Here is a 24,326-nt window from a genome sequence, read left to right on the forward strand (position 1 = left end):
CTATTCCTGAAAAGGTTTTCTGAGGAGGAAACATGTAGGAAATGCATGTAACTGAGGATCTCAGCAGGCCTTTTTACTCATTCTAGCCATCTAGTCTGGCATTGTTTCTGGACAGTACAGACCACTTTGCTCCCATTTACAGCTTTTAGCAGGCAACCTCCAGAGGGGGGTGGGAAGTAGAGGTCGGCCGATTATGATTTTTCAGCGCTGATACCGATTATTGGAGGGTCAGAAAAAGCCGATACCGATTCATCGGCTGATTTTTATTGATTTATTTGTAATAATGACAATTACAACAATACTGAATGAACACTTATTTTAACTTAATATAATACATCAATAAAATCAATTTAGCCTCAAATAAATAATGAAACATGTTCAATTTGGTTTAAATAATGCAAAAACAAAGTGTTGGAGAAGAAAGTAAAAGTGCATTATGTGCCATGTAAGAAAGCTAACGTTTAAGTTCCTTGCTCAGAACATGAGAACATATGAAAGCTGGTGGTTCCTTTTAACATGAGTCTTCAATATTCCCAGGTAAGAAGTTTTAGGTTGTAGTTATTATAGGAATTATAGGACTATTTCTCTCTATACGATTTGTATTTCATATACCTTTGACTATTGGATGTTCTTATAGGCACTTTAGTATTGCCAGTGTAACAGTATAGCTTCCGTCCCTCTCGAACCAGGAACACATCGACAACAGCCACCCTCGAAGCAGCGTTACCCATGTAGAGCAAGGGAAACAACTACTCCAAGTCTCAGAGCGAGTGACGTTTGAAACGCTATTAGCGCGCACCCGCTAACTAGCTAGCCATTTCACATCGGTTACACCAGCCTCATCTTGGGAGTTGATAGGCTTGAAGTCATAAACAGCGCAATGCTTGAAGCACAGCGAAGAGCTGCTGGCAAAACGAAAGTGCTGTTTTGAATGAATGCTTACGAGCCTGCTGGTGCCTACCACCGCTCAGTCAGACTGCTCTATCAAATCATAGACTTAATTATAATACAATAAACACACAGAAATACGAGCCTTAGGTCATTAATGTGGTCGAATCCGGAAACTATCACGTTTATTCTTTCAGTGAAATATGGAACCGTTCCGTATTTTATCTAATGGGTGGCATCCCTAAGTCTAAATATTCCTGTTACATTGCCCAACCTTCAATGTTATGTCATAATTACGTAACATTCTGGCAAATTATTTCGCAACGAGCCAGGCGGCCCAGACTGTTGCATATACCCTGACTCTGCGTGCAATGAACGGAAGAGAAGTGACACAATTTCACCTGGTTAATATTGCCTGCTAACCTGGATTTCTTTTAGCTAAATATGCAGGTTTAAGAATATATACTCCTGTGTATTGATTTTAAGAAAGGCATTGATGTTTATTGTTAGGCACAGTCGTGCAATGATTGTGCTTTTTTCGCAAATGCGCTTTTGTTAAATTATCCCCCGTTTGGCGAAGTTGGCTGTCTTTGTTATGAAGAAATAGTATTCACAGTTCGCAACGAGCCAGGCGGCCCAAACTGCTGCATATACCCTGACTCTGTTGCAGAGGTGACACATTTTCCCTAGTTAAAAGAAATTCATGTTAGCAGGCAATATTAACTAAATATGCAGGTTTAAAAATATATTCTTGTGTATTGATTTTAAGAAAGACATTGATGTTTATGGTTAGGTACAAGTTGGAGCAACGAGAGTCCTTTTTCGCGAATGCACACCGCATCGATTATATGCAACGCAGGACAGGCTAGATAAACTAGCAATATCATCAACCATGTGTAGTTAACTAGTGATTATGATTGATTGATTGATTGTTTTTTATAAGATAAGTTTAATGCTAGCTAGCAACTTACCTTGGCTTCTTACTGCATTCGCGTAACAGGCAGGCTCCTCGTGGAGTGCAATGTAAAGCAGGTGGTTAGAGCGTTGGACTAGTTAACCTTAAGGTTGCAAGATTGAATCCCCAAGCTGACAAGGTATAAAATCTGTCGTTCTGCCCCTGAACAAGGCAGTTAACCCACCGTTACTAAGCCGTCATTGAAAATAAGAATGTGTTCTTAACTGACTTGCCTGATTAAAAAATATTTATAAAAAAAATGTAAAAAATTAAAAATCGACAAATCAGTGGCCAAAAATACTGATTACCGATTGGTATGAAAACTTGAAATCGGCCCTAATTAATCGGCCATTCCGATTAATCGGTCGACCTCCAGTGGGAAGGGGTTTGGGGTCAGGTATAAGGACCAGGGAGAGGAGGGGAGAAGGGGAGGCGAGAGGAAATGAGAGGAGTGGAGAGGAGACAGGGTTGGATTAGAGATTCAGAAGAGCAGCTTTGGAAGGGAATGTGTGAGGCTGTTTTCACTGTGAACCATTAATGGTGCTCTCTCTTCCTCTAGTTGGCTGTCCTTTATGGGGATAATAGCTGAAATAACGGGTTACTGTGAGTAAGCTATAGTTTATACTGTCTGCCAGGGGCGGTCAGTGCCGTTTCAGATTAGGTAGGACCATTTTTTTTTATCAGCATGTCCTTATTTCTATTACAGCATATTGGATGATTGTCCTTAATATTCTATTCACCCAGTTCAATGCAGAGTCGATAGGTTTAGGCTACTATATGATAATCAAATGTTCCCTATACCCATCATGATGTTGCTGCAACCTAGCCTACGAATGAAAGTTTATAACGTAGGTTGCACAGGTCGACAGAATTGTTTTAGTAATGACGGTGACAGACAGTGACACATTCAATGCCTCCTTGGCTACATCTAGCTGATCTATGATGTAATCATTAGTCGAAACAGATTCATTCTCTCATCCTTTGATTAGGTGGACAACATGTCAGTTCATGCATGAGCTCTGATAGGTTGGAGGATGTCCTCTGGAAGTTGTCATAATTACTGTGTAAGTCTATGGAAGGGGGTGAGAACCATGAGCCTCCTAGGTTTTGTAATAAAGTCAATGTACCCAGAGAAGGACAGAAACTAGCTGTCCTCCAGTTACACCATGGTGCCACCCTACAGAGTGCTGTTGAGGCTACTGTAGACCTTCTTTGCAAAACAGTGTGTTTTAATCAATTACAGTGCATTCGGAAAGTATTCAGAATTTTTCCACATTTAGTTATGTTACAGCCTTATTCTAAAACAGATGATTATTATTTTTTGCCTCATCAGTCTACACCCAATACCCCATAATGACAGAGCAAAAACTAGCCTAATGCTACAGTCAGGTTCCTGTGTTTGGTCCTGGCCTAATGCTACTGCCAGGTTCCAGCGTTTGGTCCTGGCCTAATGCTACTGCCAGGTTTCGGGATTTGGTCCTGGCCTAATGCTACTGCCAGGTTCCAGTGTTTGGTCCTGGCCTAATGCTACTGCCAGGTTCGTGTGTTTGGTCCTGGCCTAATGCTACTGCCAGGTTCCGGGATTCGGTCCTGGCCTAATGCTACTGCCAGGTTCCTGTGTTTGGTCCTGGCCTAATGCTACTGCCAGGTTCCAGTGTTTGGTCCTGGCCTAATGCTACTGCCAGGTTCCTGTGTTTGGTCCTGGCCTAATGCTACTGCCAGGTTCCGGGATTTGGTCCTGGCCTAATGCTACTGCCAGGTTCCGGGATTTGGTCATGGCCTAATGCTACTGCCAGGTTCCGGGATTTTGTCATGGCCTAATGCTACTGCCAGGTTCCGGGATTTTGTCCTGGCCTAATTCTACTGCCAGGTTACAGTGTGTTGTCCTGGCCTAATGCTACTGCCAGGTTCCTGTGTTTGGTCCTGGCCTAATGCTACTGCCAGGTTCCTGTGTTTGGTCCTGGCCTAATGCTACAGTCAGGTTCCTGTGTTTGGTCCTGGCCTAATGCTACTGCCAGGTTCCCGGGATTTTGTCCTGGCCTAATGCTACTGCCAGGTTCCGGGATTTGGTCCTGGCCTAATGCTACTGCCAGGTTCCGGGATTTGGTCATGGCCTAATGCTACTTCCAGGTTCCAGTGTTTGGTCCTGGCCTAATGCTACTGCCAGGTTCCGGGATTTGGTCCTGGCCTAATGCTACTTCCAGGTTCCAGTGTTTGGTCCTGGCCTAATGCTACTGCCAGGTTCCGGGATTTGGTCCTGGCCTAATGCTACTGCCAGGTTCCGGGATTTGGTCCTGGCCTAATGCACATTGAGTCTTCTATCTCTACACTCTCACCAAAACCAATCCCCTTTTCCTCCATTTTCTAGATCAATTTAACTCTACTTCTGCTGTCAAATAGAAACAAAGCACTATCTGTTACAGTGTCTTTCTAAATGTGACACGTTTTACTCGCCAGCCAGTTACCGATGAGGAATAGCAGTCTTCACGTCGAGCTGAAACTCCCATATTTCTGTGGTTCTGCTCTGTCCTGACTCCCTGTACCCCATCGCTCCATCTTACTGTGGAACAATATTCCTATCTGCTTACTCAGCACACACAAGCACACGCAAGCACACGCAAGCACACGCAAGCACACACACACACACACACACACACACACACACACACACACACACACACACACACACACACACACACACACACACACACACAGACAGACAGACAGACAGACAGACAGACAGACAGACAGACAGACAGACAGACAGACAGACAGACAGACACACACACACACACACACAGATATACACATGCATGCCATGAACACACACGTCACACACACGGTCATACACAAATAGTCACACACACAGCCTTCTTTTGCCAAAATTAATTAGGTTTATTTAATTAAAACCAGCCACACATTTTTCAAGCCACTGCCACAGAATGCCTTAAATGCCAATACACATGTAGTGTTTAGCGTATTGGGGAGAGACCCACTCTGGAGGGAGTTTATGAGTTTTAATGTCAGGGAGCCTTTGATATGGGACTTGTAGTTCAAACCCCTCCCTGCTTTAGTTGGAGGAAGATGAAGGATTTCACTCCCGGACCATAAAAACAACCACAGCTCCCCTCTCATCCTAATTAAATGAGGTCCTCTGTACCGTATGTGAGGCAGACAGGCTAATGATATCGCAGCAGAGAGAATGGAGAAGCAGTTTAATACGTGTACTGGGACTTATCCAGGGGATTAGGGACCTATATCTTGAGTGGAGGCAAGGCAAGCCTCAGGTACACAGACGGAAACAGCCGGCTTGTTGAAACAGCAGTGGATAGGTTATAACATTGCCTTTTGTCTCGTGTTCGGGGATGGATATCGTGGAATAATCCAGCACATATGCTAGCAGCCCTGTTCACTTGGCTGTTGGCTCGCTGCTGGTGTACCGCTGGGTTGCCTGGGCTGAGCCGGCGGCTCTAAAACACAGGATATTAATCAGAAGGTTCATAATCAAAGCTTTCACCGCACAGCAGTCAGTCAGTCCACCCTGAGACACACACTCACACCAGAGCCATGTCACCGTTGCAGTGTCATCATCATTGTGTCAGTGTCGCTAGGAAGGAACTGTTCTGAGATCGCTGTGTTTGAGCCTCAGTTGACAGCTGCTGTATGTACAGTATACCTATTGTAAGAGCAGAAGAGTGGGGTTAGGTATTTGATAGTCTGTTTTTTGGTTTTGGCGTTGGTGCAGATGTGCTTGTTTGTGTTTTAGATTGAGATGTGACTTTTTTTGAGTGACAGATGTGTTTGTTATTTTTGCGCATGTTTGTGGTCAAGTGCATGCATATTACAGTAGGCGTGAGTGTGTGTAATGGGTGTCATTTTGTTTGGATTGCATCCTTAGTTGTGTACCCACACATGGGTGTGTGCGTATTTGTGTGTGTTCGTTCCAGAAGAACAGAGCACAGAGGCCAGTAATGAGATTCCTAGCTGCCTGCTCTTCTTCTTTAGGGGCTCTGCATTGAGATGTGTCTGTCTTCTAGAGTGGGTCACAAATCAGCCTCAGAGAAGCTCCGTCGCACTGCGCGCTCTGTACTCGCCATTCATCTGCGGCCCAGCCCCCCCCGACTCCCCAATCCTGTTGCCTCTGCCTGTGTTTCTCCCCCTCTATCTAGCTCAGTTTTCTGCACTTCTGTGTCTATGACAGGTATTAATATATCCTAGGCCAACTGTAGTGGAGAAAACAGTCCGCTCAGACCGAGTAATAAAGCCCAAATCAGATAAGAAAGAGTTTGATGAAATCTAAGTGGTGAGGTGTTATAAAAGGGACTGTTTGTGATCACATTACACAGCAATGCCTTTCTGTCTTTATTTATTTCTCTCTCTCTCTCTCTCTCTCTCTCTCTCTCTCTCTCTCTCTCTCTCTCTCTCTCTCTCTCTCTCTCTCCAAATATCTCTCTCTCTCTCTCTCTCTCTCTCTCTCTCTCTCTCTCTCTCTCTCTCTCTCTCTCTCTCTCTCTCAAATATCTCTCTCTCTCTCTCTCTCTCTCTCTCTCTCTCTCTCTCTCTCTCTCTCTCCCAAATATCTCTCTCTCTCTCTCTCTCTCTCTCTCTCTCTCTCTCTCTCTACAAATCTCTCTCTCTCTCTCTCTCTCTCTCTCTCTCTCTCTCTCTCTCTCTCTCTCTCTCTATATATATATATATATATATCACTCTCTGTCTGTCTGTCTGTCTGTGTTGTCTGTCTGTCTGTCTGTCTGTCTGTCTGTCTGTCTGTCTGTCTGTCTGTCTGTCTGTCTGTCTGTCTGTCTCTCTCTCTCTCTCTCTCTCTCTCTCTTTCTCTCTATCTTTCCATGTCGCACACTCTGTCTGTCTGTCTGTCTGTCTGTCTGTCTGTCTGTCTGTCTGTCTGTCTGTCTGTCTGTCTGTCTGTCTGTCTGTCTGTCTGTCTGTCTGTGTCTGTCTGTCTGTCTGTCTGTCTGTCGTCTGTCTTCTTTGTCTCTCTCTCTCTCTCTCTCTCTGTCTCTATCTCTGTCTCTCTCTCTCGCTCTCTCTCTCTTGCTCTCTCCCCCACTCACTTATTGGTCATGAAGCCTGCTTCTCCTCACCCCCTCTCCTCTTTCCCCCTGCTCCCCCTCTCAGCTCCGGAGTGGTGCTGCTCAGCATAGTAATGAAAGATAGACTGCTCTCCCAAGCCTCTGAAGACAGGGGCCATTAAAGTGCATTAAAACACAATAAGATCTGTCTGTGAGCCATAGAGGACAATGTTGCTGTGGTCTCAGGGCTGGTCTCTGTCAGTCGCCACACCAAACCAGCCTGACAAACCAGCCTGACACCATTTTTAGACGGAAGATAAATATTCCAGGAATGTTGTTTTGATTTATGAATCATATCTTGTTTACCTTCACAAAAGACGAGGACATAAATCGGTAAAGCTCAGGTCTATAATATATTTTGGAGGATTATGAAGCATGACTTCCCATCTCAGCAATATGCCTTTCAAATATCTAGACGTGAAGCAACACAGAGATACACACAGTCACAGCCATACACACAGCTGTAAACACAGCCGCACACACAGCCTTGCATACAGACATACACATAGACGTAAACACAGCCATAAACACAGCCATACACACAGCCTTATACACAGCCATACACACAGCCATACACACAGCCTTATACACAGCCATAAACACAGCCATACACACAGCCTTATACACAGCCATACACACAGCCATACACACAGCCTTATACACAGCCATACACACAGCCTTACACACAGCCATACACACAGCCTTACACAAGCCTTACACACAGCCTTACACAAAGCCATACACACAGCTGTAAACACAGTCATACACACAGCCATACACACAGCTATACACACAGCCTTACAAACAACCATACACACAGCCTTACACACAGCCTTACACAAAGCCATACACACAGCTGTAAACACAGCCATACACACAGCCATACACACAGCTATACACACAGCCTTACACACAACTATAAACACAGAGATACACACAGCCATACACACAGACATGCAGACAGCCTTACACACAGCCATACACACAGCCTTAAACACAGAGATATACACAGCCTTACACACAACCACACACAGCCTTACACACAGCCTTATACACAGACATACACACAGCCTTACACACAGCATTACACACAGCCTTACACACAGAGATACACACAGCCTTTCACACAGCCTTACACACTGCTGTAAACACAGAGAAACACACAGAGATACACACAGCCTTACACACAGAGATACACACGCCTTACACACAGAGATACACACAGCCTTACACACTGCTGTAAACACAGAGAAACACACAGAGATACACACAGCCTTACACACAGAGATACACACAGCCTTACACACAGAGATACACACAGCCTTTCACACAATCGTACACACAATCGTACACACAGCCATACACACAGCCTTACACACAACCATACACACAACCATACACACAGCCTTACACACAGCCTTACACACAGAAATGAACACAGCCTTACACACTGAGATACACACAGCCTTACACACGATCATACACACAACCTTACACACAACCATAAACACAGCCTTACACACAGCCTTAAACACAGCCATACACACAACCATACACACAGTCATACACACAGCCATACACACAGTCATACACACAGTCATACACACAGCCTTACACATAGCCATACACACAGCCTTACACACAGCCACACACACAGCCATACACACAGTCATACACATAGCCTTATACACAGCCATACACACAGCCATACACACAGTCATACACACAGTCATACACACAGCCTTACACACAGCCTTACACATAGCCATACACACAGCCTTACACACTGCCATACACACAGCCTTACACACAGCCATACACACAACGATACACACAGCCATACACACAACCATACACACAGCCATACACACAGTCATACACATAGCCTTATACACAGTCATACACACAGCCTTACACACAGCCATACACACAGGCTTACACACTGTGATACATACAGCCTTAAACACAGCCTTACACACAGCCTTACACACAGTCATACACATAGCCTTATACACAGTCATACACACAGCCTTACACACAACCATACACACAGCCATACACACAGTCATACACATAGCTGTATACACAGTCATACACACAGCCTTACACACAGCATTACACACAGTCATACACAAAGCCGTAAACACAGCCATACACACAGGCTTACACACTGTGATACATACAGCCTTAAACACAGCCTTACACACAGCCTTACACACTGTGATACATACAGCCTTAAACACAGCCTTACACACAGCCTTACACACAGCCATACACACAGCCATACACACAGTCGTACACATAGCCTTACACACAGCCTTAAACACAGCCATACACACAGCCATACACAGTCGTACACACAGACATACACACAGCCGTAAACACAGAGATACACACAGCCATACACACAACCAAACACATAGCCTTATACACAGCCTTACACGCAGCCATACACACAACCAGACACACAGCCATACACACAGCCTTACACACAGCCATACACACAACGATACACACAGCCATACACACAACCATACACACAGCCATACACACAGTCATACACATAGCCTTATACACAGCCATACACACAGCCATACACACAGCCTTACACACAGCCACACACACAGCCATACACACAGAGATACACACAGAGACACACACAGAGACACACAGAGATACACACAGAGATACACACAGAGACACACACAGAGACACACAGAGATACACACAGAGATACACACAGAGATACACACACAGAGACACACACAGAGATACACACAGAGATACACACAGAGACACACAGAGATACACACAGAGACACACAGAGACACACACGGAGACACACACGGAGACACACACGGAGATACACACGGAGATACACACAGAGACACACACAGAGACACACACAGAGACACACAGAGACACACAGAGATACACACACAGAGACACACAGAGATACACACAGAGATACACACAGAGATACACACGGAGATACACACGGAGACACACACAGAGACACACACAGAGACACACAGAGATACACACAGAGACACACGGAGACACACACAGAGACACACACAGAGACACACAGAGACACACAGAGATACACACAGAGACACACACAGAGACACACACAGAGACACACACAGAGACACACACAGAGACACACACAGAGACACACAGAGATACACACAGAGACACACACAGAGACACACAGAGACACACAGAGATACACACAGAGATACACACAGAGATACACACAGAGATACACACGGAGACACACACAGAGACACACACAGAGATACACACAGAGATACACACAGAGATACACACAGAGATACACACAGAGATACACACAGAGACACACACGGAGACACACACGGAGACACACACGGAGACACACACGGAGATACACACGGAGACACACACGGAGACACACACGGAGACACACACAGAGATACACACAGAGATACACACAGAGACACACAGAGACACACAGAGACACACAGAGATACACACAGAGATACACACAGAGACACACAGAGATACACACGGAGACACACACAGAGATACACACAGAGATACACACAGAGATACACACAGAGACACACACAGAGATACACACAGAGATACACACAGAGACACACACAGAGACACACACAGAGACACACAGAGATACACACAGAGACACACAGAGATACACACGGAGACACACACAGAGATACAGGGAAAAGGGCTCTATAAGTTGATGTCAACAGATCTTGGTGTTCTGTGTATATTTACTATTTTGTGTTGTGTTCCTGACATGTAGTTGCTTTATTACATAGGAATTCATCAGTATTTATTTTTAAGCATTGAGATAAAAGTGGTTCCTTTTCGTTTGTGGTTAGTGTCACAAACACTGTAAGGAAATGTGAACGCTTCTTTGGTTTTACGTTGCTGACATTGAAACATCATGGAAGAAAATGTCAGACCTCATTGCACAATAAGTTGTTATCCTGTTCACATAACATTTACATAAATTCCCTCTTTAATGCTTTTGCCTTCTCGAGGGAGTGCCTTAACTAATTTCTGTCTCGGCCGGGGCACTGTTGCTCGTCACATTCACGACTTCAGGTGTGGTGGGTTGAGTTTTCCAAATTCTAATCCCATATAATCATTTCTGATTGCCACCCAGAAGGGAGAGGGTGAGCTGCTGTAATATCTGCACTTACTGCAGCTTTGGAGATGGAAGCGTGTCTAGCTCGCTCCCAGGCTGCAGGTGGAGGGTCTGTCTGAGCTCCTGCAATGACAGAGGACAATCAGCCGACCTTCAGCCCCATGGGAGGGTACCTGCTGACCTTCAGCCCCACGGGAGGGTACCTGCTGACCTTCAGCCCCATGGGAGGGTACCTGCTGACATCCAGCCCCATGGGAGGGTACCTGCTGACCTTCAGCCCCATGGGAGGGTACCTGCTAACATCCAGCCCCATGGGAGGGTACCTGCTGACATCCAGCCCCATGGGAGGGTACCTGCTGACCTTCAGCCCCATGGGAGGGTACCTGCTGACATCCAGCCCCATGGGAGGGTACCTGCTGACATCCAGCCCCATGGGAGGGTACCTGCTGACCTTCAGCCCCATGGGAGGGTACCTGCTGACCTTCAGCCCCATGGGAGGGTACCTGCTGACATCCAGCCCCATGGGAGGGTACCTGCTGACATCCAGCCCCATGAGAGGGTACCTGCTGACCTTCAGCCCCATGGGAGGGTACCTGCTGACCTTCAGCCCCATGGGAGGGTACCTGCTGACATCCAGCCCCATGGGAGGGTACCTGCTGACCTTCAGCCCCATGGGAGTGTCCCTGCTGACCTTCAGCCCCATGGGAGGGTACCTGCTGACCTTCAGCCCCATGGGAGGGTACCTGCTGACCTTCAGCCCCATGGGAGTGTCCCTGCTGACCTTCAGCCCCATGGGAGGGTACCTGCTGACATCCAGCCCCATGGGAGGGTACCTGCTGACATCCAGCCCCATGAGAGGGTACCTGCTGACCTTCAGCCCCATGGGAGGGTACCTGCTGACCTTCAGCCCCATGGGAGGGTACCTGCTGACCTTCAGCCCCATGGGAGTGTCCCTGCTGACCTTCAGCCCCATGGGAGTGTCCCTGCTGACCTTCAGCCCCATGGGAGTGTCCCTGCTGAACAGGGAGCAATCATCTGCTGGCTGAGGGACCTTGGATGTTTCTTCTCTACCAAACGTCAGCCGATTCTCACACGCAGAGTTTATAGTGTGTGTTTTTGTGTCTGTGGAGTAGTGAAGTGTGTGTGTATGTGTGTGTGTGTGTGTGTGTGTGTGTGTGTGTGTGTGTGTGTGTGTGTGTGTGTGTGTGTGTGTGTGTGTGTGTGTGTGTGTGTGTGTGTGTGTGATTGGAGATTTCCAAGGGAAAAAACTAAATGTAGATTTTGTAGAAAGAACAGAGGGTCGTTGAATATTTCCACAAACTCCTTCACCATTGTTCCTTCTGCCCGCAAGATTCCAGATTTATATTCCGCTCAATCCTAGCAATCCCCCATCTCCCTGGTGATCAAGGGTCGAGGAAGAATTCTAAAGCTGGCGGAGAAGGAAAAAACAAGCAAACAAAGGGAGGGAGAGAGGGATGATGATTTGTTGTTCTGTTGAAAAAAAGCGATTTAAAGGTGACTTTCAAATACTGCAGTTTTCCACTCTTTTGCAGCATGTCTGCCAGGAGAGAGAGTTTGGCAGGCATCAGGGGACTGGGTTGAGGATGAGGGCCCGTCAGTGCATCAGCCGCAATCGTACCCTCTCTCTCTCTCTCTCTCTCTCTCTCTCTCTCTGTCTCTCGCGCGCGCTCTTTCTGTTGACCCTGCTGTATTGATGTCTCTCACAAACACACACATGTACACTATATACCAACTAAATAGTGGAGAGATGTGTGTTTTGTCAGACTCTTAAGATTCCTATGATATTGGCCGCCGTCATGCAAGCTACTGTAGCCTCCTAATGGCACTATAAAGATCAGCTCATTGGTGGAGATGGCCGGATAAAGATCAGCTCATTGGTGGGGATCAGCCTGATAAAGATCAGCTCATTGGTGGTGATCAGCCGGATAAAGATCAGCTCATTGGTGGGGATCAGCCTGATAAAGATCAGCTCATTGGTGGTGATCAGCCTGATAAAGATCAGCTCATTGGTGGTGATCAGCCTGATAAAGATCAGCTCATTGGTGGTGATCAGCCTGATAAAGATCAGCTCATTGGTGGGGATCAGCCTGATAAAGATCAGCTCATTGGTGGTGATCAGCCTGATAAAGATCAGCTCATTGGTGGTGATCAGCCTGATAAAGATCAGCTCATTGGTGGTGATCAGCCTGATAAAGATCAGCTCATTGGTGGTGATCAGCCTGATAAAGATCAGCTCATTGGTGGTGATCAGCCTGATAAAGATCAGCTCATTGGTGGTGATCAGCCTGATAAAGATCAGCTCATTGGTGGGGATCAGCCTGATAAAGATCAGCTCATTGGTGGGGATCAGCCTGATAAAGATCAGCTCATTGGTGGGGGTCAGCCTGATAAAGAACAGCTCATTGGTGGGGGTCAGCCTGATAAAGATCAGCTCATTGGTGGGGATCAGCCTGATAAAGATCAGCTCATTGGTGGGGGTCAGCCTGATAAAGATCAGCTCATTGGTGGGGATCAGCCTGATAAAGATCAGCTCATTGGTGGGGGTCAGCCTGATAAAGTATGGCAGGGCTAACACTCAGCTCTGTTGATTATCACACAGGGCCATTTTAGCATGGCCCTCGGAAGGATGCGATGGCCTCTCCTTCCTGTCCTCGTCCGGTGACAGCCAGAACTCCTCAGTCCACAGTGCACCAATCACAATACCTTAGTCTGCAGCTCACCAATCACAACTCCTCAGTCTGCAGCTCACCAATCACAACTCCTCAGTCTGCAGCTCACCAATCACAACTCCTCAGTCTGCAGCTCACCAATCACAACTCCTCAGTCTGCAGCTCACCAATCTCAACTCCTCATTCTGCAGCTCACCAATCACAACTCCTCAGTCTGCAGCTCACCAATCTCAACTCCTCAGTCTGCAGCTCACCAATCACAACTCCTCAGTCTGCAGCTCACCAATCACAATACCTCAGTTTGCAACTCACCAATCACAACTCCTCAGTCTGCAGCTCACCAATCTCAACTCCTCAGTCTGCAGCTCACCAATCTCACGCAGGCCGACAGGAAGAAGATATTTTCAGCATTGTCTTCATGTATGTCACCTCGTGTGGCTCGTGGAAACTGCATGCAATCAGCCTGGAACATGACGCTTGTTGTGTTGGTGACCACACGCATTCCCATAAATGATCCCTGATGGACTTCTCATGTTCCGTTTGATCATGAGGCTGGAGATTGCAGGGAGCTTTAGAAAGACAGCGTGATGTACGTACCACATGAGGATGCGTGCTCTCTGTACACTGCCTCTCCCTCATCCCCTCAGTCTGAAGGACGTGGACAGAGAGGGAATGCTGATGATAGGGGGCCTCTGGTTGCACTCAGTCAGTCAATCATCAGAGCAGTCTTGCTTAGATCAAAGTTGAAAGGAATGGATCATTAGAGCTCCTAAACTTCTCACTGGTATTCCCAAATGCAGCGGGGCGAAGCCTCATTCCCTCTGTCCGTGCTTTTCTTGCCCCACAGGCAAATAATGTTCCTCTTTATTTTGAGTGCGCTGGGCCACTAGTGGCCAAGTCTCTGGGATATATTGTTTTCATCATTTTGACTCACTCCGACATTTGGGCCATGTGTCTCTTTGAAATATGAACCGATAATTGTAAACGTTTTAATTTCCTGTTCAACACTTCTCTTTCAGTGTTGTAATTCTAGGCATTTTTTTGTCACCTTACTGCCTCCTCACATTGTCCTGGTGTGTGTTGCTGCTGTGGTAGAGGGATGGCTTGTCATTAGAAATTAATTGATTGCTTGTTTTCATCAGGATGTCTGGAATGAGCACAATGAACCTCTGTATTAATGAGCTCATGCCAGAATGAACTTTGTGTTAATTGGTTTTTAGGATTCGGTCGGTCTCAATGACAAAGCAACATGGCTCTTTGAGTGACAGGCAAGCTACCGCAGTAACGGCAGGCAGAGGCTCTGTGAATGCTGTCTTCTCCGGAAGATTTGAGTAAGGGGTACGCGTCACCCGAGGGATCGGTATACGTGGGCGCCGAGGCAATGGGATCGTCAGTGGGCTGTCAGAGTAGAGAAGACCCAGGAGAGTTGGAGGAGAGAGGAAAGAGGATAGAGGATAGGTAGAGGAGACTGAGAAGAGGACTGGGAGAGGACAGAGTGAGAGGGATGGGAGGAAAGGACAGGAGTTGTAGAGGAGAGGAGAGGTAGAAGAGAGGATATGAGAGAAGAGAGTAAGAGGGAAGAGAGGACAGGGGAGGTAGAGGAGAGGTAGAAGAGAGGATAGGAGAGGAGAGAGTAAGAGGGAGGAGTGGACAGGAGAGGTAGAGGAGAAGAGAGGTAGAGAGAGGATAGGAGAGGAGAGAGTAAGAGGGAGGAGAGGACAGGAGAGGTAGAGGAGAAGAGAGGTAGAAGAGAGGATATGAGAGAAGAGAGTAAGAGGGAAGAGAGGACAGGGGAGGTAGAAGAGAGGATAGGAGAGGAGAGAGTAAGAGGGAGGACAGGAGAGGTAGAAGAGAGGAGAGGAGAGAGTAAGAGGGAGGAGAGTACAGGAGAGGAGAGGTAGAGGAGAGGAGAGAGTAAGAGGGAGGAAAGGACAGGAGAGTGAGAGGAAGGAGAGGAGTGGGAGAGGAGTGGGGAGGAGAGGAGAGGAGAGATGATAGGCATAAAAGAGAAGAGGGAGACGATAGGAGAAAAGAGGAGAGGGAGAGGAGAGGAGAGGAAAGGAGAGGGATATTAGAGGAGAGGAGATCGGTATAAAACAGGAGAGGATAGAGGAGAGGTATAAAAGAGGGGAGGGAGAGGGTAAAGGAGAGGAGAGGAGCAGAAGATGGAGAGGTGGGCGGCGTGGGAGGGAGTTGAGGACTGGGGTGAGCCGTGAGCGTGGGAGAGCCAGCAGAGAGCACCAGGCAGTCAGCCAGGCAGTAGCTAGCTCCACCCCCCAACATGATGTCACTGGTACAGGCAGGTAGAGACACTGCAGTGGCATTGTGCAACAGGAACGACAGGACCAACAGGGTTCCAGCCGGCCGGACAGATCCTCTGTAAATGATCATTAGTGCCAGATCAGCGGCCATCTTCAATCAGCACTGGCAACCACTCGGCTTGCAATTATTTACATCTCTCAGGAGAAGAGCTGTATTTATCTCCATCTCTCCGCCATCACTGCTCTCCTCCCCCGACCCACCACTGAGCACAAGCAGAATGTGTTTCTGGCTCCCTCTCTCACCTCCTCAGTGATTGATGACATCTCACACAGCCATAAAACAGACAGCATAATATCCAGAAACCTGAAGAGAAAAAAAGATGTGATGTGCACGCAGCCTCAAGCGTTGTTTGTGAGGAGTCCTCAATTACTTTTTGTGAAATATCACAACAAAGTGACATTGATGCTGTCAAGGTCCTGGAGGTGTTTGTGTGAGGATTAGCTTCTGAGGATACTTGGTGCGTGTGCGACTGTGTGTGTGTGTGTGTGTGTGCGACTGTGTGTGCGTGTGTGTGTGTGTGTGTGTGACTGTGAGTGTGCGTGTGCGACTGTGTGTGTGTGTGTGTGCGTGTGTGACTGTTCGTGTGCGACTGCGTGTGTGTGTGTGCGTGTGTGACTGTGAGTGTGTGCGCGCGTGTGCGTGTGCGTGTGTGACTGTGAGTGTGCGTGTGCGACTGTGTGTGTGTGTGTGTGCGTGTGTGACTGTGAGTGTGCGTGTGTGACTGTGAGTGTGAGTGTGTGCGTGTGCGTGTGCGTGTGCGCGTGCGTGTGTGTGTGTGTGTGTGTGTGTGTGTGTGTGTGTGTGTGTGTGTGTGTGTGTGTGTTCACTGAAAGGTGCACTGGGTATACATACATGCCACGGTGGGTGTTCATACACTTTATTAATTATTGACATTTACCTCATAAAACATTTAGAGGCTAACTACGTCACTTTGTGGGCAGACTAAAGAACAATAGATGTCTAAACTTATCATGTACTCCCGTACTGTATACCCTACTAAGTCACATGCCAACTGAAGTAAAGCAGTGTAGTGCAAGAAGCTCTTGCTCGACAAGCAAAGCGCCACACACCACTGATGCCATTGAATAAAGCCATATGGTGTGTTAAAACATCTTCACATTTCCTTTTGGTTGTGTGCTGTAATGTAAACAGTTTACCTTTGTTTGTAGAATCCACAGTAATAAAGCCCTTGTTGGAAACATCTCTGCGATATATTAAGGATTTTAGAAAGCCAGTATGTCAGAATCTTTTCCTATATTTCACTACTTACACTGTGTCGTGGAAACAGTTACAGACTGCAAAGGCTGAAAGTATTGCACTGTTATGAAGTGATTCAGTGCTCACAACCTAGCTTGACACGCCAAACTGGAAGTGTGCACCGTTTTAAAGAGAGAAAGAACCATCTGTCTAAAGTGTTTATTGAAGTGTGTCATTCTAGCCCCAGGCTTTGCCCAGATCCACGCTGCCAGCCTCGGAGGGGGATGGGCATCTGTCGACCAGGGTGAGGTTTGTCACGACGACACTGTGTTGGTTTTCCATTATGATTTGTGCAATTGGATCATTCACTCGCCTGGAGCAAGAGAAAGGAAAAGATACTGAACCAAGAATACAAAGTGCACCTCGGTGGACCCAAGTGTCCTATTAGAGTGCTCTTCAGCCTAGCATGAACTACAACCTTTCCTAAAGTGGAGATGAGGCGGGAAACAGAGAGGGAAACAAACAAACAAACATCTATGGATGTATGTACAGTGCAGAATCGGGCCCCTCCGGTACAGAGGGATTCTTCAATCTAATTGACTGAGGTCTATTTAAGATGATGGAAGCTGTCTTTGAATCCTACATATCCAATTCAGATGCTGCCTAAAGCAGCACACAGGGGTTTCTCTGGCCTCTCTAAGACTGGATACAGAGACGAGTGAGATTCACTGTCAAAGAAAATATCTATTTTACATGAAATACATCATGGTTGCTCTAACAGTTCGCTCTGTGTTGATATTCCACAGTAGTTATGGATAGTTTTATGGTTTTGTCAGAGTAAAGATGGTTGGGTATGAGCTTGCTGAATGAGCAGCATTAGACCAATGGTCCCTTTGTAAACCCCCATACGGTTCCACGTGTCCAAACCGATGCCAGCCTCATCAAACATGTCAGATGTGCTCTGCGTAGCCTCTAGGGGCAGGAATGGGCCAGTCTATGGATTAGCGATGTCACAGCGATGTGGCTGTAGGATGACGAAGGCTACTGTTCTCCTTGATGATGAGGTTGGGGTTAGGTAGGATTGCATGGTCTGTACCCTCCTATGGGACGTGTGTGAGCACCCAGCGTCTTGTGTGAGACAGATAATGAGGTGGCCAGACAGAGAGCTTGTTTTGTTCAGCTCTCTACTGGGGGAGCACAATGGTCTGTCTGTCTGTCTGTCTGTCTGTCTGTCTGTCTGTCTGTCTGTCTGTCTGTCTGTCTGTCTGTCTGTCTGTCTGTCTGTCTGTCTGTCTGTCTGTCTGTCTGTCTGTCTGTCTGTCTGTCTGTCTGTCTGTCTGTCTGTCAATAATACCTCCCTCTGTAGACTAGGATTGATGGACGCCTTACAGTTCTGTTCCCCGACCCTGATGGATTCTCTCCGACTTATGAAAGCTAATTCAGAAATCAATATCAATGAAACGGCCTCTCATTTCCATATTTCCCCCATCACTCCTCTGGTGACTCGCAGGGAGGGGCGTAGCCTGCTGAGCTCAGGTATCGATCATCATCCCATGTTTAAAATTGACGACGTTCAATTCCCTGTGGCTGAGAGGGGTGAGGAGGAGAGGGTGGGAGGGGTGAAGGGGAGAGGGTGGGAGGAGTGAGGGGAGAGGGTGGGAGGGGTGAGGGGGAGAGGGTGGGAGGGGTGAGGGGGAGAGGGTGGGAGGGGTGAGGGAAAGCGGATAAGGAAGTGAGAAAGGCAAGTTGCCAAGCACCTCGGGACACCTTGGCATCAACTACGTGGCAGTGGACAGTGGGTCTGAGGTGGTGGCCTACCAGTTGGGAAGTGTCTGACCCTCAAGGTTGCCATGGTGCGCTGTTGGCAGGGCCTTGGCACTTGGGCGGCCCTTTCTGCTCCATAAGGTGAACGCATACGGAGCCGGAGACACTGACTGACACCCAGCAGCTTCCTCCTGTGTTCTCCAATGCCATCCTCTGACCTTCCTTTCCTGTGTCATGCCTGGTCGTCTGGCCTGCTCTGTGAGAGACAGCTAGGCTCAACGGAAGCAGGAAGAGAGTAAGAGGGAGTGAGAGAGAGAAAAGGCACAAAGGACTGTTGCTCGGGTGACTCATTCCATTCACCATATTTTGCCTCTATCAGACCATGAACAAAGAAACTCTGAAGAATATGTCATGGCAACTAGAGCCATTAGTCTAAAGGGTCTATAAACAAGACGATGACCTCACCTTTTACCCCCTTGAGAAAGACCAAGGGAAACATATTGAAGATTTCATGTTTAGAGTTTTTAAGGCTTTTTTGTGATGGCTGGTTGATGAAGGATAAAAAGCAACCTAGACACTGTTGTTCACAGTGTATCTCATTATAATTTTTTACAACAAAAAGTAAGTTGCAGTCTATAGAATAATGTTGTGAGAACTTTTCAGCCTTAATAAGATTACCTTTTTATCTAACGGACAGTTCATAAAAACAAAATGCACCCCCCTGCCCAACGGAAAATATATTTTGTTATGATCCTCCCCCTGTACTGTCAAATTGTTTTTGCACAACCTACCCCTCACAGAATTACCTCAAAATAATGTTTACAACCACAAATAACAATAACAGTAGCGACCCTGTTGATAAACGTGGATATTGACTGTGCTGCTTCAGCCTTTGTGGGACAGTCGATGCCACTCAGGGTTATGGGCCAGAAGGTTGAGGGTTCACCGACTACCACGGATGAGCTCACTCTCCCTGCCTGTTTCATTTGTCCTACACTACAATCAGAGTCGGCTGTAGACAATGATCAGTTAGTGGGAAATCAGATTCATGATGATGACTGCTTGTCTAGCTTGTAGCTCAGATTCTGAAAGTATGATGTTGACATGATCAGTCAAATCAAAGCTACGGTAGATATAACGAGATTTTAAGTCATTTTATTCTTTGGCCAATGACCTTGAGCCTTCTTGGATGGGCACTGCTAATGTAAATCTATGGCAGTACCCAAGGGGCTTGAATTTTGCGGTGACCTAGTGTCCCCATGAGTGACAGAACACTGAGCCAATCATGCCGCAACTACAGAACATTACCAAACCCTATGCTCCGCTGGCTGCCCCACCACCACAGAAAGCATTGAGCTAGGCGGAAACACCTGCATGTTGGAGCTGCCTTACTCAAGAAAGCAAAAAAGACCATGTTTGTATGCAGCTTTATTAAATCAATGATAAAAAAAAAAAGGTTTACATTGTTTGGAAATGTATATGTGACACGTATTAGTGCCAAAATAACATGCAAAACAGCCCCCCCCCAACAAAAGTATTATTATTTAGCTAAACTGCCCTGAATGATGGGTCGCCACTGATGTCAAGCCATTTTGAGGATGCTGGAATCATATTTTGGATGAACATGCACATGTTTACAGGAGACTTTTAAAGTAGCTTAATCAGATTAAAACATTGTGACTGGTTGTGTTTATGTCACACATAAAAGGTAATACATTTTAAAAGTTAAATTACAAATATTTAGGCGATATTGAAGCGTTAGGTCTTAGTTGCACGAGGACCAGCATCTCTGATTGGAGCTTTTCCTGAATACAGTAACTGAGCATGCCAGGAACATATGTGGCCACATTATTATAGGACGACTTTGGAGAACGATGATCTCAGCATCAGAAGTAAAAATACAGCCAGACTGGCCTGCTACTGTGTCTTTCTAGAGCTTATAAACTGTCGAGAGTAGTCTCATATCTGATCCAAATGGAATGAAACATTAAAATCACAGGGCTTTTTAGCCGTCATTCATATGACATTTTCGCTGCAGCCTAGAGTATCATTTTTTACTCATTGCGTTATGGTGTTGTAGGCTGGTCTAGGGGCGATAATTGTATTGTCCCTGAACAATATCAATAGATGAGCTTTTTGAGCTGCATGTTTCATGTATTCACTGTTTATTCACGATGGTGCACCTGTTCCTCCGCTGCCTATCAGCTATTCCTATTGGTTCTTGTGGATTCAGATTGAAAATTGGTGCAGATTTGAAATTATTTTATGTGTGGTGTGACTTTTTTTAAATGTATTTTTTATTTCACCTTTATTTAACCAGGTAGGCTAGTTGAGAACATGTTCTCATTTACAACTGCGACCTGGCCAAGATAAAGCAAATCAGTGCGACACAAACAACAACACAGAGTTACACATGGAGTAAACAAACATGCAGTCAATAATAAGTCTATATACATTGTGTGCAAATGAGGTAGGACAAGGGAGGTATGGCAATAAATAGGCCATAGTGGCGAAATAATTACAATATAGCAATTAAACACTGGAGTGATAGATGTGCAGAAAATTAGTGTGCAAGTAGAGATACTGGGGTGCGAAGGAGCAAAATCAATAAAATAAAAGCAGTATGGGAGATGAGGTAGTTGGATGGGCTATTTACAGATGGGCTATGTACAGGTGCAGTGATCTGTGAGCTGCTCTGACAGTTGGTGCTTAAAGTTAGTGAGGGAGATATGAGTCTCCAGCTTCAGTGATTTTTGTAGTTCGTTCCAGTCATTGGCAGCAGAGAACTGGAAGGGAAGGCGGCCAAAGGAGGTGTTGGCTTTGGGGGTGACCAGTGAAATATACCTGCTGGAGTGCGTGCTACGGGTGGGTGCTGCTATGATGACCAGTGAGCTGAGATAAGGCGGTGCTTTACCTAGCAAAGACTTATAGATGACCTGGAGCCAGTGGGATTGGTGACAAATATGAAGCGAGGGCCAGCCAACGAGAGCATACAGGTTGCAGTGGTGGGTAGTATATGGGGCTTTGGTGACAAAACGGATGGCACTGTGATAGACTGCATCCAATTTGCTGAGTAGAGTGTTGGAGGCTATTTTGTAAATGACATCGCCGAAGTCAAGGATCGGTAGGATTGTCAGTTTTACGAGGGTATGTTTGGCAGCATGAGTGAAGGATGCTTTGTTGCAAAATAGGAAGCAGATTATAGATTTAATTTTGGATTGGAGATGCTTAATGTGAGTCTGGAAGGAGAGTTTACAGTCTAACCAGACACCTAGGTATTTGTAGTTGCCGGTTAGTCTAATGCAGATCTGGACAAACGATCCACCTACCACTAATGTCACTATGAATGGTGGATAGAGGGCAGGATAGACCGTTAGACTGGTAGATTCTGAACTGTGGAATAGTAAAAGTTAGCACATGGAAAAGCGTAGCTCTTAAGGGAAGTACCGTAAGACCTTGATATATTGTAGGGGTGGCACATGCAAGCAGATGAGGACATTTGGATAAGAGGAAGACATTATATAGAGAGAAAGTAAACCAGGGAATTATGCACTCCAAAAAAAACAAACACACAAACTTTGCCAAAGAAACAAACAAATTAGCCGACCCTCAGCCTATTTTGGACCACCCCTCCTCCCACCCAGTAAATAGTGAACTGTCCCTAAGAGCTAATGAGTTGCAGCATGGTGGAACGGGTTAAGATGGATGTATTCCAACACTGAGAGACATGATGCGGTTGTAGGGTCAAACCACATGCATCAGTAAATAGAATTTATCTGGGTTCATTCTAACACCTTGTCTTTTGGAGCATCCTTCTATTTTGGTAAGATGACTTTCATAATCGATGGGTCAACCATGAGTAATCTTTGTTTGTCACCACACACACACACACACACACACACACACACACACACACACACACACACACACACACACACACACACACACACACACACACACACACACACACACACACACACACACACACACACACACACACACACACACACACACACACACACACACACACACACAGAGCTAAAGTGAAAACTGCATTTTTTTTCTTATATCAATTAAATAGTGGAGAGATGTGTGTTTGTGAAGTGTCAGAATGATGAAGTGCCCACACTTCCCTTCCACTCGGCTAAATGAAGGTCCATGTGGGTGACGAGCGTCCAGCTTATGCAGCCTATTAAGTGAGGCAGTCATGCATTGCGGAGTGGCAAATGACTCTGGATGCTAGGCAGCGCTCGGTAGATGAGCCTGCTACTGTGCTGTGCTGTCTAGTGAGGCAGTTGGAATTGATTGTTTGGCTGACTTTCAGTCCAGCTGCTCTAACTGCATACGCTGGAAGTTCCCTGGCTGTACTACAGATGAGGGAGCTAAGCAACCAAAGTTCCCTGCCTGTACTACAGATGAGGGAGCTAAGCAACCAAAGTGTGATGGCTGTACTACAGATGAGGGAGCTAAGCAACCAAAGTGTGATGGCTGTACTACAGATGAGGGAGCTAAGCAACCAAATTTCCCTGGCTGTACTACAAATGAGGGAGCTAAGCAACCAAAGTTCCCTGGCTGTACTACAAATGAGGGAGCTAAGCAACCAAAGTGTGATGGCTGTACTACAGATGAGGGAGCTAAGCAACCAAAGTGTGATGGCTGTACTACAGATGAGGGAGCTAAGCAACCAAAGTTCCCTGGCTGTACTACAAATGAGGGAGCTAAGCAACCAAAGTGTGATGGCTGTACTACAGATGAGGGAGCTAAGCAACCAAAGTGTGATGGCTGTACTACAAATGAGGGAGCTAAGCAACCAAATTTCCCTGGCTGTACTACAAATGAGGGAGCTAAGCAACCAAAGTGTGATGGCTGTACTACAAATGAGGGAGCTAAGCAACCAAAGTTCCCTGGCTGTACTACAAATGAGGGAGCTAAGCAACCAAAGTGTGATGGCTGTACTACAGATGAGGGAGCTAAGCAACCAAAGTGTGATGGCTGTACTACAGATGAGGGAGCTAAGCAACCAAAGTGTGATGGCTGTACTACAAATGAGGGAGCTAAGCAACCAAATTTCCCTGGCTGTACTACAAATGAGGGAGCTAAGCAACCAAAGTGTGATGGCTGTACTACAAATGAGGGAGCTAAGCAACCAAAGTTCCCTGGCTGTACTACAAATGAGGGAGCTAAGCAACCAAAGTGTGATGGCTGTACTACAGATGAGGGAGCTAAGCAACCAAATTTCCCTGGCTGTACTACAAATGAGG

At 46.4% G+C, this 24,326-nt stretch overlaps 1 protein-coding gene across 3 annotated transcripts in view; it reads left to right on the forward strand.

Moving 5' to 3' along the window:
* The window catches only part of LOC106585836 (glutamate receptor ionotropic, delta-2), a 628,475-nt gene that overhangs the window by 94,192 nt on the left and 509,957 nt on the right, over positions 1-24,326 (forward strand). The gene's annotated exons all lie outside the window — the stretch shown is intronic.

Source organism: Salmo salar, chromosome ssa24 (assembly GCF_905237065.1).
Source record: "Salmo salar chromosome ssa24, Ssal_v3.1, whole genome shotgun sequence".
In the NCBI taxonomy this organism is placed as follows: Eukaryota; Metazoa; Chordata; class Actinopteri; order Salmoniformes; family Salmonidae; genus Salmo; species Salmo salar.